The sequence below is a fragment of the Adiantum capillus-veneris genome, chromosome 5, assembly GCF_014529385.1.
Source record: "Adiantum capillus-veneris isolate H3 chromosome 5, ASM1452938v2, whole genome shotgun sequence".
Classification (NCBI taxonomy): Eukaryota; Viridiplantae; Streptophyta; class Polypodiopsida; order Polypodiales; family Pteridaceae; genus Adiantum; species Adiantum capillus-veneris.
The window spans coordinates 53,592,332-53,605,625 of NC_140935.1; the positions used below are offsets into that span (position 1 = coordinate 53,592,332).

The 13,294-nt window shown below is 41.0% G+C and overlaps 1 long non-coding RNA gene across 1 annotated transcript; it reads right to left on the reverse strand.

Moving 5' to 3' along the window:
* Positions 1 to 1,198: 1,198 nt before the first annotated feature.
* Positions 1,199 to 2,794, reverse strand: LOC147457330 (uncharacterized). The gene is made up of 2 exons (XR_015188280.1): positions 2,678 to 2,794; positions 1,199 to 1,493 (listed from the first exon to the last, which is right to left on the reverse strand). It is a non-coding gene; the product is annotated as an uncharacterized LOC147457330 (long non-coding RNA).
* Between the last annotated feature and the right edge of the window lie 10,500 nt (positions 2,795 to 13,294).

The following is a 13,294-nucleotide window of genomic DNA, read 5'->3' on the forward strand; positions in this document are numbered from 1 at the left end:
GGAAGTAGTGCATCCTAGAGATTTTTGTGGCATGCTTACATATAGTATCGAGTTGAATGGTTCAATGGTGTGGAAGCTAAAGTGTTCTTTGATTCTAGTAGCTTCTATGATTTGATTGATGAACGCCTTGTTCATAAGGCAAATTTGGATGTCAGACGATTTCTTCGTTTCCTTTTTGAGGTTTCTCTTCTAGTATGTGTTGCCAATTTAGGGGTCTTGAACTTTAAAAGTGAAATGACCTAATTTAAATATTTTGTAACATGTGAAATTGGAGGAATCTTTTTTATTAAGTGTTTCTGGTGTAAAGTCTTACATCGTGGCTGGAACACTTGGTGGCAGGACTATGGTATTCTACAAGTAGTAGAATAAGGTACTTAGTCTTCTAGGAACAAGCCCTAAAGGAAGATGGACTCCTAGACCTTGTGATACTGGGTATCACAAGGAGAACAGTTCATTGCATATTTATGTTTTTATGTTTGTGTTGCATCGGTGGACGTCTGGGAATGTTTATGAATGTGCATGCTAACTTGTATGTTTTATGCAGGTGAGACTGGCATGGTAAATGCTCAGTGAGTCTCAGTATAAAGGATCAATGATATCTTTCTCTTTCTTCAGTTGATGTCCGTGATTTATCTCTCTCTAGAATCGTGGTGCAAAGAGCTTTCACCCGGTACCCATATTGTGAGGGGGTGTACATTTTATCTCTCTAGGAAGCAGTTGGTGGACACTCTCTCTAGAAAAGAAATTATTCTCTCTCATGGTCTAAAAGCAAAAAAAAAATCTCTCACTAGATTTTGGGAATCAAAAAGCAGATACAGTGCCTGGAAAAGCCAAAGCTTAAAAATATTCATTTTAAAAGTCGCTTTAGTTTTTGAAAGTCTTTTTAAAAGGTTATTTCATGTAACAAAAGTAAGCACTTATTAAAATAGTCTTGCTTGGTGGACGTCACTATAGAAGATACAAAACATATCCACATTGACATCAAGTATCTATGAGAGAATAAGTGTGTATCTATTTGATACATAGATTTGATGATCGAGATTGAGCATGTACTGGTTAGAAAACATGGAAATGGATAAAACAATAACGATCAATTACTACATGAAATGAAGGGCTTTACTGACCTGCAATGTTGTACTACTACTTTTCAATTATCCACTCTACAAGACAATATTTGAGTCAAGCTACAAGAAAGGAATGTGAATAGTTAAACATTATGTCATGCAATGAAATGTCACAGATTGAAATTGCAAAGTATATAGTGCACGTCATGCAGAAGTGCCATACAAAAATATGGTGGAAAGCTGGCACTGTGGTCTCTCCAAAAGTTATAAGAAACGGAAGATGCACCTTGCCCTGTAGTGTTAATGTGTTGCGCCAAGCAAACGCATAGTCATGGGGAATTGGATGCAGATAACAAACCTTACAGTGTACTGCAACTTGAGTTGCACTTGTGCAATTGAAATGTTCATTGTTTTGAATATATTTTCTCCCTGCTAGACACAAAAGACGCAATAAGATAAAAACATGAGATGTATCATATTGATTAATCATAAAGAGTAACCTATCAAATTTAATGTTCTATGTAAGGTCTGGTACATAAAGAGTTACGAGTGCTTCTTGGTAGATTTTTACTTGCTAAAATTGCACTATCTTCCTCTTCTCAACACCATCAAATTCTTGTCCTATCTTATGTTATAGCCAACTTTCTGTTTCCGGTGTGATTTCTCCTTCATGATGGTACAATGTGGGCCTGATTGCAATGCTCTTCTAGTTGGATTGTCGCTGAGGGATTCTTTGCATACACCTAATTGCAATGGCTAGTTGAGAGCAGGCTCTCGAGCAAGTGGTGGGTGGAATTGGTGATGCACTCAACACTTAGTCATTGTCGGGGCAGATGGAACCGTTGGATATACGATCATCGAGAGGCAACTCATGAGGAGTACGCTTGTTGTGATGTGCACTATAGTGGGTTTGTGGTCCATTCTACGCATGCGTATGAGTTTGGTAGTTTTCAAGGCATAGCTCTTTTGAAGGTTGAGAAACTTTGGTCTTTGGATGACGTTGATGTGCTCTTTTGGGGGAGGGGTGGGCTCTTTTGGGAGCTCTTTCAGGAGAGACCATTCACTACCACCTGACCCTGTGATTTGACATCATTTCTTAGGGTCTTAAGGTCTCCTAACCCCAGGGAGCCATATAGTATGAGGATGGAATCTTTTGAGGAGACGTCTTGTGGATGGTAGGGGACTAAATGCATGGGCATGGCCCCTTGTCATTAAACATGGTGATAAGGTAGGTATGAATGAGAATTAGGACCTGACCTAAGCTAAAGGAGACTACGGTTATGGACTTTCCAGATTAGTCAAATTTGGGGACCTACGAGTCTAGCTCAGGAAGCAAAAAACAAGTTTTTGTTCTTGAGAAAGGAGACATGCAGAGTACAGTACGCCCTTCGTGGAGTGTCTACAGACACCACCCAACAGATACGCCGGCTGGTTGCTTCACTTTGTTTGGGGACGTTGTTTTTGGATACGCGAGCTGGTTGATTCACTTCATTTGTGGGTTGTTTTGACAGATTCCATGCACGGGTTTCTGAGGCTTCCTCTTCCTGCTGCATGGAATCTCTCTCTCTCTCTCTCTCTCTCTCTCTCAAAGAGTAGCCAGAGACAAGACAAACCTGGAGAATTTTGAATTGTTTCTGCCGCTGGCTTCTGATTGTGGAGAGTGAACTTTCTGCCTCTGGCTTCCAATCACGAACAGTGAATTTCAAACTGCTTCTACCTCTTGCTTTTGATTGTGCATAGTGCAGAGTAATTTTTCTTTTATACAACAGCGCATGATGCTTTTATTTTTAAGTAGCTTTTATAGAGCTTTTCACGGCGATGTCATTTTTTTAAAAAAAAGTTGTTGTGCCATTGCCACATGGTGGCTTGTGGGCTCAAAGAGAGAGAAAAGAGCCTTGGGCTCACCAAGTAAATAAGTGCTCACGTGTACTAAGAAGGCTACATAAAAAGTTTACGAACACCTCTCTTGAAATAGCAAGAGAATTACGATCACTTTTGGCTTGGAAAAACAGGCAGCAAAGTCTCCTCTCACAATAGGAGAAATTACGTAATCTTCTGGAACCAGCAGAAGGATCAACGAACTTACTTTCTGAAACAAGAAGGGACATTGATCTACATCTGCAGAGAGAGGGATCATGTTGGTGTACCAAAATCACTAGGAGACTTGCAGCTTGGTACGCTCGTGTAGAGAAGCTGGGTCTAGAAAACAGGAGTGGATTCAGAGATCTGCATTCATTGTGCTTGTAAAGATTTGATTAATAAAGATACTCCACAAGGGGGGACTGGCCCATCTTCCAGTCCCACTGCTGTGTCGATTTCTTGTTTTTGGAGGAAGGAAGAAGATTAAATTACTGATTGAAAAAAGAGTACATGGGACCCACAGGTAGGGGGTGGGTCAGCCCCAAGGCAAGATCATTATACCATCAATCTCTGAACCTAAATCTAGGGGCTGACAATAAGAAGTAATCTCGTTCATTTTTTCCATCTATGATCCCTTTGAATTTGGCACAGAGAGTTCTTGCTCAAGAGAGTTCTTGTGAGTAGTCCTGGACTAGATTACATGCTAGAGTAGCTGCCTTGTGCAACTCCTTTTCCAAACCTTCTAGGTGCATGGAGTGAGAAGAGCCAAAAATGGTATCATTTCTTTGAAGCCAAAAGTTCCAGATAGTTGTATGTCTCCAGATATTACACAATAGGACATCTATACCTTTACATGGCCTAACAAAAGACTCTAAGCAGTCAGGGGGGCTATTGTGACCTGCCTCCATGCTTGTTGACGCAAGTTGATGTTGGGTTTATTGTAATTGTAGCTATAGAAAAGATGTGCAAAATCTTCTAGAGGACCCTTACACCTCGGGTACATTCCATTGCTCACTCTGGCTTGAAGGGCTCTCTTGCTAGTCCAAATTCCCTGTTGAATTTCTAGCCATAGCAGGTGGCTATGTTTGCTAGCTAGAGGAAAAGTCTAGATACATTTGAATATGTACTCCCATTGTTTACAACTTCATTGGACCTTCCACTTCTGATTGAGTCTCTTCTTCATGCTTTCCTCCAGCCCTCCTCTGTTATCCAACTGCTTGTAGATTTCAGCACATATGGTAGCTAATGAACTTAGTTTTTCTTATCTCCTATATGGAAGGTACATCTTTTCCAAAACTTTGTTAGCCCTAGCTAGGCACCACTGAGCTGTAATTCCATGAATACCATATTCCACTTGGATTTCTTCTAGTGACTTTAGTCTTTGGTTATGAAAGAAGTCCTTCTAGTATCTGCTTCCATGCTTGTGGCATTTGTGGGCTCGTCTTCCCAGCTCGGCCTTAAATTTGCAAGCAAAAAAGCCTAGCTAGCAAGAGTCATTCATAAAACAATGCAAGTTAGAAAAAAACCCTTTTGAAGGTTTCCAATAGTTCCTACCCCAGTTCCATGCCTTCCAGAACCTGCACACTAGAGGAGATCCTGTAGGAATAATACCCACTTTGGAGGTAAGTACTTTCCTCAACTCCAGAGCAGACCAGGCTTTGTACCCTTCAAGTCTGAATTGGCCACTCTTTCTTTTGAGTAAAAGTGCCCAGTAATCATTAGAGTTGGCTGCCCTCCATATCCATTTTTCTCCCATCTTTTTGGCCAAGTGGTCCAGGTTGAGCAGGCCAAGACCTCCTTTAATTTTAGGTTGTTGACAGACCTCCCAAGCAACCTTTGGGATTTTATAAGTGTTAATATTACCCTCCCAAAGAAAGTTCCTAGACAGTGAGTAGACTTGAGACAGTTGGTACTTTGCTGGGCTTCAGCAAGACAGAAAAAAAAAATAGACTAAGTAGAAGAAAATGAGTTAACACAAAGGATCTTGATGCAATGGAGGGGCTATGGTGTTGCCACTCTGAAGACCTTTTGTTTAAACTTGCTCATGACCGAGTCCCACCTGTGCTTCATAGTTACCTTGAAACCCATGGGTATGCCCAACAGTCTGAACACCTGCCCATCTATGATTGGCTTACATCCTGCATCTATGATTGCCTGAGGGATCATGTCACTAGAACTCTTATACCGAGTCTTTGCATGGTTGATTATAGAGCCACTGGTTGCACAAAAAATCTCTAGACATTGCCAAAAAGAGTTAACAATTTCCTGCTCATTTGACATAACACCATTAGTGTCATCAGCAAGCTGTTGTAGACATAGATCCTTGGTTGCATGTGGGATTTTGATTCCCTTTACATTATTTTTTTCCATTGTATCCTGAACTAGACAACCAAGAGCATTTGAACCAATAGCATAGAGAAGGGGGGATATGGGGCAGCCTTGTCTAATCAAATTGGTCAAAGAAAAAACATCTGACAATTCTCCATTAATTGCAACTCTAGCACAATCATTCCCAAACAGTGTTTGTATGCATCTGATGAACTTCCTGCCAAAACCAATGTCAAAAAGAGATTGCCAGATAAAGTCCCACTGCATTCTATCATATGCCTTATCAAGTCAATTTTGAAAAAGACAAACTCCTGACTAGTTTCCTGAGCATGCTCAATCACTTCCACAGGGTGATAATAGAATCAAGCATAAATCTATTCTTTATAATCCTTTTTGCTCAGGAAAAATAATTTGTTGCATGTAGGGCTAATTCTTCTGGCTGGAGATAGAGCAAAGACTTTATATAAAGAACTCAAACATGTGATGGGCCTCCAGTTATCCAACTCCTCCTTGTCCCCCCTTTTATGTATAAGATTTACTACTCCCTGTGTTTATACTAGTGGAAAGGGCTCCTGTTTTAAAGGCTTCCATCCATATGGCCATGATGTGGGGGCAAAGGAAGTCACGATATTGTTGAAAGAACTCACTTGGGGTTCCATCAATACCAGGGCATTTGCCTGTCTTTAAGGCAAAGAGAGAGTCTTTGATCTCCTCTGTTGAAAGGGGCTAGTCAAAGGACTTAGCTAAATTACCAAAGAGTTTTTTTTTCCCTTGCCTTTGAAATGTTTTCCCTTGCAGTCACCTGACCATCCCCCCTCATAGGAGGAGCAGAGAAGATTTCAACATAAAAGTCATTGATAGTTTTGAGATTCTCTGTGGGAGAAGTGACCACATTTCCCTCTTTATTCCTGAGAAAAGGCACAAAAGTCCTTACTCTTCTTTTTTAGTATAGCAAACATGTCTTTGTCTGGTCTGTCTACTTTGCCTACCCAGAAATGCTTGGTCCATGGATGGAATCCGTACCATCAATAATTTCTTCTTGATGAAGTTTATTTTTAAGCTCTAAAAGGGAGGGAGGAGGAGGGCAGGGGGGGGGGGGGGGGGGGGGGGGGGGGGGGGGGTAGAGGATTCTAAGTCCTCTATCTGAGCCCTAATCATCATCCTTATTTTACGTCTAATATCTTTGGCATGTCTCTTAAAGCTGACCATAGCTTTCTCAGTCTCTCTAACAGCCTTGTCCTAAGCCTTAACAGGAGAGGAGAGGCTATTGAAAGCTTCGTCAAATATCTCTTTAACTTTATTACCAACAACCTTTATACTAAAAAGGGTTTGATCCATGTGAGGCCACCCAGCTTTGAACTTACAGTCTTCTCTTTGAAAATCAAAACACACAGGGGCATGATCTGACATTTGAAGTACAGAGTCTTTAAAACAACTTACTTGCCACTGATCTTGAGCAAGATTAGCAGACATGTAGATTCTATCCAACCTTGCCGACCTATAGCAAGACACAGTTTTCTTATTGGACCAAGTGAAGCCAGTGTCACCTGAAACATCCAACAAGTTTAGTGATTCCTGCATTTTTTCCGAGGCTTCCTTTTCTTTTCCATTTATTACTTGACCAAGATTGTTCCACCTGTCAGAGAGCAACTCAACCATGTTAAAGTCACCAAGTAAAACACAGGAACGAGGTATCTGCTCAAGCTCTTGCCAAGTAGCTGCTCTTTCAACAAAGGAGTCGGAGGCATAAACAAAGACAAAAGTATAGTTGAAAGGGCTATTCAGAGTGATTTCCACCCAGCTTCCATTAGAATCCCTTTGGATTTGAGTAACCAAGTGGGCATATTTGGAGTTTATAGCAATGTTTTCCCCTCCCCTTCTTGGAGAGTGCTCAGTATAATACCAAACATAGTTACTTCCAATCCTTTGCAGGTTGCTCAGCAGTTGAGTACCTACAAGTTTCAATTCCTGTAGACAGATTATGTTATAAATATGATTAGCTCCACTATCCAATTTTTGATAATTTGAGCTCTAGCAGGGTCAGTGATCCCTTTGAAATTAAGGGTAAAGCCTTTAATGTTGCGGCACTTCATTTCTTAGAGTTTTTTGGGTGGTTTGGCCATTTCCACTGATGCTCTGGTAGGGTCCTTAGAGTTTTCCTTCTTCCTCTTAGCTTTAGACTTGACCTGTCCAGGCAGCCTTTCTTCCTTAGCTTGGGACATGTTAGTGTCTTGGCTTGGTTTAGAACTTGTGTCCAATTGGAACTTGGCCTATTCATCTTGGGCATTTAGTTGTTGTTCAACGGACTCTTGATCTTGCTCCTCCTGGTTAGGAGGGATTTTCCCCGCAAAGGTTGAGTGTTGGGATTAGCTTCTCCCTCATCTTCAAAGGATGAAGGGGATAGTCTCCTAGTTCTATCTCTAGGACTATCTGGAGAAGCTAGTAATTTTGAGTTAGGGCCTTCGTTTGTTTTTTGTCATGTTCCTTGCTCTGAATCCTCTTCCTGGTTTTGAACCTTTTGTTGTTCATCCTCAGCTTCCATGTCAGAGGTGTCAGGTATTTCGACCACAAAGGGGTCAAATACGTCAGCAAGTAAGGGACTAAAAGATTTTTTACTCCAATACGTCAGCAAGTAAGGGACTAAAAGTGTTTTTACTCCTAGTAGAGGAAGCTTTAAAGTTCCTATTATTCGTGACTGAGTTCCTTCTACCAACAGGCTGAAAGTCATCCTTTTTGGAGTCATTTTGATCCTTCTTTTCTTTACCCTTGTCAGATTTGTTTATTTCTTCTTTCCCTTTATCCTCGTTTTCAGGAGACGATTTCATGTCAGGCAGTCCTTAATAAAGTGGCCTTGTTTATTACAGTTAAAGCAAGCATTGGGAAGGGTTTTGTAGATAGCTTTTTTTGTAGGTGTAAAGACCCTACCCCTATTGTCTTTGATGGAGGCATATTGCTTTAATTATTTAATGAGATCAATTTCTACCAAAAATGGAGGATCCCACTTAGGATTGATGCCATTGGAGATGGCTCTCTGTCCCACGACTCTACCCAAACACCCTCCTATAGATTTGAGCCAAGGATATAACTCCAGAGGAAGATCACGGAAGTCAATCTAACCAGGAGCTTTAGTGGGCTTAGGACCTCTAGGGTTGAATCCTGCATGCCAATTAAAGATTGAAAGGGGAGTGTTTTTAATGAGCCATTGATCTGTAAGGTTGATTCAGGGTCAGGCCAAAAAAAGAGATCATAGTTGTTAGGAAAATATTGGATTTGGGAAATCTTGATCCTTTTACTTGTCCAGTTCTGCCAAATCTAGGTTTTTAGCGTTTCCATAGAGAGCCTACCCCCATAACATAATCCTATAATGACTCTATCTTGAAGCTTGTTAAACGAGTCTTTGAGCTCATCTAGAGGGACCACCACGCCTTCGGAAAGGTCTTCTTCAAAACCCTGTTTAGTGCTCTATTCTTGGGAAGTGTTCTCCTTATTCTCCTTCCACCTCCCTTTCATGGTCCTGAGAGTACTCAGTGGTCTTAGGGAAGGGTGGTGCATTTTTCTCATGAGGGAACTCACCGTGGACAGGAACCTAGTTAGTACTAGGAGGGTTACACTTTCCTACTTTAACGGCCTAATCTTGCCCCCCCATTTTGTGAACAAATTGATGAGCAGGTACGCTGTTATAAATGTTACCTTGAATGTTAGCATTCGTGTTTGGGAAGAAGTATCTGGCCTTATGTCTTGCCATTACCACTCAGTGCCCTTGGTTTGGGCCCATAGCAGCCATTGAAGCATAAGAAACATGCTGATTGCTGAAGTTCTCTTGCACTGCCTGCACATTGGGGAAGGGGCCACGTCTACTGTTGGAGGGGAAGTGGGAATAGGCTAGGTAGTTAGGGTTACTGTGGAATAAAGGGTTCGGCAAGATCGTGACCAATGGGGGGGCCATTGCTGTGATTAGGGCATTAGCAATGGAGGCCATGTTTAGGGTTTGACCTGAAAGGATTTTTTGAGCATGAAAGCCATCTCTCAGAGATTCCTCTAGAACCATTGCCTTCTCCCCAAAAAGGGGAGGGGTGATTGGTGTGTAATGAGTGTACGCCTTCAAGGAACATGCGACGCACTACTGTAGAAAAGGGCTATGGGACGGGCCTTCATAAAGGGGAGATGAAGATGACAGGACATAGACCAGACGCTTCTCTTTCCTCTCGTTCTTTCAAGTATCTCTCTCTTTCACGCACCAAAGCGCTGTGTCAATTTCTCTCTCCCTATCTCTCTTGTTCAATTATTTGATTTGTGATTTGTGGTATTTAAGTTTGTACGTTTTCGATTTTGTGACAGCATGAGTGTGTCAGTGTCTTAGTTATATGAAAAGGTTAAGTTGCCATTTCCATGTGTCAATTGGCACAATCAAGTTGTTGAGTTTTCATGTGATTTTCTTGTTACTAAAATTTTAACCTATGATGCGATTTTGGGCATCCGGTGGTTTAGTGCGTCTAGGCTGCACATTGCGTGGGACACTTGGGATGTCATTCCCAAGGATTCTGAGAAACCCTATGTGATAAGGGCCTTAATGACCACACCATGTCCCATTATTACGATTTTCTTTACTTGTTTGCCATGGTACAAGACTTTGGAATGGGACACTAAAGTGGGGTCGGCTCCAGTTCCGAAGCTTGTTTCCCATGAGAAACCTCCACGACCAAATCTAGGGGTAGTCGAGGAAGTTTCATTGGTAAGTACTCTTTCAGAAGTACCTATAGTACCATAAGATCTAGTAGTACCAGAAGGACCAAAAGTACCCAAAGAGCCAAAAGTAGAAGTCTAAGACCTCAATGGTGAAGTATTTGACAGACAGGTAAGTATGGTAAGAGGGGGTTTAAACGTTCCATCTCTCACTCTCCTTCATCTTTGATTGTCTCTTAGGATTTCCATTATTGTCATGTGGATTGCAGGATAGTTGATCCGCTAGCCTCACCTTAAGGTTCGCTATCCTTACGACGGCCACAACAAAAGGACCTGGTATGGCTCCCTCTGGACTGACGAGGAGTGAAGCTCAGCACATCCTCACCTTAAGAAGGAGGGGACGTCACGTGCACATTTGAATTTTGCCATGTGTGTATGTGGGAAAGCTACAACTTCACCTAGGGCTGGTAAAATCCAATGTGCCATGTTCGAGTGTCGGGTGGTCGAACACTAACCGAAAACTAGCACTGACTATTCATACTACATAAAACAATAACCTGACTCATAGCCGTAATCATTATTGTGATAGGAGTCCATAACATGTGTGTCTCTTCTTCCCCTCTCTTCTACATTGATGTACACACCTCCGCTCATTCTCTTTGTTGGGGTGGTAAAGCCCAATGTGCCATGCCTGAGTGTCGGGCAGTTGGATACTAACTCAGAACTAGCACTGACCATTCATACTACATAAAACAATAAAGATTCATAACCCTAATCACCATTGTGGTAGGAGTCCACAACCTGTGTGTCTCTTCTTCTCCTCTCTTCTCCATTTTTGCACACACATGTACATGCCTCTGCTCATTCTCTTCATTGATGATTCCAAGAGACCCTTTGTCTTTTGGTAACCAACAGTAGTCTCATCGGTCTTTTGATTTTCTCTGAGTGCGAGGGTCCGTGGACCATAAAATTTTTTGGCAAAGCCAAAGTTTCTAAATGATTTAGGACTTTGAAAAAAAAAATCATCTTTTTCAAAAGTGACTCACCGCCGATGTTTCTCATTAGCATATTTACGATATCTATCTTGAGTTTGTTTAACAATTAAACAATCTTGATTTAGCATAGAAATATGATTCTAACAAAAGATGTTGACTTGCTAGAACTTCTTGATTGCTAACCCAACCAAAATAGGAGAGTCGGGTTAAAAGCTATACATGAGCATAAAAGGACTAATTCCTATAGAAAGATGATTAGCACTACTGTAACCAAAGTCTATGATTGGCAAGTATCTTCCCAATTATATTGTTTCTTACTAGCATAGTTTGTAACATTTCTTTTATAACTTTCTTTACTTGTTAACTTTCACCATTGATCTATAGCTGATTAGTCACAATTAAACAAAGCTTAGGGACAAACTTGTGGAATACTGCTCACCAAAAATGGCTATTGGACTTATGATTGCGATCACTTACAATGGTATTGGCTAAACCATATAACTTGTAAACATTCTCCAAAAATAAGCTTGCTAGTTTGGGAATTTGGTTATAAACCTGGTGTTGGGCCTCGGCTAGGGTGGATGCTCATGTGAAGCATTCATAGTGAGTGTGTGTGAGTGTAAATGAGAATGTACACAATAGAGAAAGAGAATGCAACCTTCTATTATGCAAAATGAGAGCTTGAGTTACATGCTTGAGAGCCTTCTCTTATATAGGCTTATGATGGAAGGCCTAGAATGTTCTAGGGATAGAGATTGTTCCCGCATGGTTTAGGTAAGAGTGAGTGTGAGCTTGTGTTTATTCTCTTCAATCTCCCCCTTAAACACATGCTTACACACAAGCTAAGGTTCTCAACAGGAAGAAGGTAAGAGTCATGATGGTTCTCAATTGGATTCATCATTCATGCTCTTTACAACATAGAGAGATGGATTCAACACTTAAGGTTCTAATGTGATCATGAGTGGTTCTCAATTGGATTCATCACTCATGTCTACAAAGATACAACATAAGAGGTTCTCACATGAGAAATGCAACTTCACAATTGAGATTCAACATAGTGTGTTTAGGGTAGCATCCTTCTTTCTAATAAATATCATTTCCTTCACTGTAGCTATATTTGAGTTGGCCCTTAGCATGTTTATTTGAAGAAGAAATAGAAGTAGAGGGTGAAGAGAAAGCGGAAGTTACCATATTCACTTCATCATTGTCGGAGTGAGCTCTTTGATCTTCATCATCACTATCATCACTTTCACTTTGCACATAGTTGACACGTTTGCCTTTGAAGGTAACCTTCTTGCCGCCGTTGTCGCCATTGCCGCCATTGCCTTTGTTACAAAATTGAGGTGGATGCCCCAATTTCCCGCACTTCACACATTTTTTGATTTTGTAGCATTCGGAAGATAAGTGGTTGTACTTCCCGCAATGCTTGCAAGCCTTGGTGTGCTTTGAACTTGAAACATAGAGTGCTTTTGATGCATTAGTTTCATTGTGTGGGTGCTTGTTGTTATGGTCCTCTTGGAGAGAGTTGATTACACTTTCTAGTGTAGGGATAGGCTCTTTTTCCTTAAGTACGGTTACAATATTGTCATATGTAGAAGGAAGTGCTTTTAGAAGAACCGCAACTTTATCATCATCATCTATATGACACTCAATGTATGAAAGTTGAGTGCATAAGCTTTTTAGCCTATTAACAAGACTAGATAGTGTTTCATTTTCATACATTGCTAGACCATATAATTGCATCTTGAGAGATATTTTAGAGTGCTTAGATTTTGCCCCAAATGTGCGTTCTAAAGTCTCCCATGCTTGCTTGGCCGATGTGGCTTCATCTAAGTGGTGAATGATATCATCCGCCACACTAGTGATGAGAATGCCTAGGGCTTTCTCATCCTTGGCTTGACGCTCTCGGATTTGTTGTGCCGTGAGGTTTTGTGCATCAGTGGTTATGATACTCCATAGCCCTTTTCTCATTAGATGACCCTTGAGTTTCACTTGCCATGTGTGAAATCCGATGCCATTGAACATAGCTATCTCCTTGTTACCCATAATGCTTAGTGATATGTGAAATTGCAAGCAAGGGGGTCCTATTTCAAGACTCTTGAAATGGTGTCTACCCTTTTACAAAAGCATGTGAGAAATGGGAGATGCGGTAATGAAAAAAAAGGGATTATGAATAAGCACAAAAATGACAATTATGATTACCAAATATACTCCAAATGTGCCGGAGTAGATGGGGATGATATAACTCAGCTTTGCCTTGAGATTTGATGTTGAATTTGGAGTCAAATCTGAAATTCTATTTGCTGTTTTGAACTCCACCAATAGTTGTAGCCAAAAGTGCCTTCAAAATGCCTCCAAAATGAG